This window comes from Wasmannia auropunctata, unplaced genomic scaffold (genome assembly GCF_000956235.1).
Source record: "Wasmannia auropunctata unplaced genomic scaffold, wasmannia.A_1.0 LD336053.1, whole genome shotgun sequence".
Taxonomy (NCBI): domain Eukaryota; kingdom Metazoa; phylum Arthropoda; class Insecta; order Hymenoptera; family Formicidae; genus Wasmannia; species Wasmannia auropunctata.
The window spans coordinates 5,802,844-5,803,541 of NW_012026837.1; the positions used below are offsets into that span (position 1 = coordinate 5,802,844).

Sequence of the window (698 nt, forward strand, 5' to 3'; positions counted from 1 at the left end):
AAATAATTAAAATTGACATCACACATTTTGTTCTGGGAAGTGGTGATTTTTTCGTGATTTGACGCAGGTAATAAAGGTTATGATGTGGTTTTTTATCCTCTTTCAAGTGATTAATCGCGTTTCGATGTGAAGTGCGTGGAAAAATTTTTACGTCAATTTTTTTCAACAAGCAAGGTAGCGTAATTTTGTCAACTGCATATAGCGTAATTTGATCAATGGATTTTTTCACACATGTTCACATATGAAGCACTGAACGTTACATATAAACACATAGAGACTCATTTTTGGTATTTTTTGGATTTTTAAATAATTTTTCTACATTTTTTTAAATATTAGAATGGGATTTCATAAGCGAAAAAGTGACCGTCCAGTAAAGGTCTCACTGCATTGTTGAATGCCATTAAAGAAATAAAATTGGAGAAGAAATCGATACGAAACGTTGCTTCGTCATACAATATTCACAGAACAAATTTGAATCGGTATATTTTGCAGTTTGATAAGCAGATCGACGATTTTTCAACAATCAGTGACGACGATTTTTTAATAAAAATTCAATCACTTTGTACGGGCGGTGCACCATCATCTTCTGACTCGGAAGAAGAAGACTTCTGCATCATTTGTATGAAATGCGCAAACATAACAGCCGGTTATTATATTTGCGTACATTGCGATTCTGAGCACTCGCAGATGGAAGATTA

The 698-nt window shown here is 33.7% G+C and overlaps 1 protein-coding gene across 1 annotated transcript in view; it reads left to right on the forward strand.

Moving 5' to 3' along the window:
• LOC105451316 (nephrin) overlaps window positions 1–698 on the forward strand; it is a 96,237-nt gene that overhangs the window by 12,853 nt on the left and 82,686 nt on the right. The window lies entirely within an intron of this gene.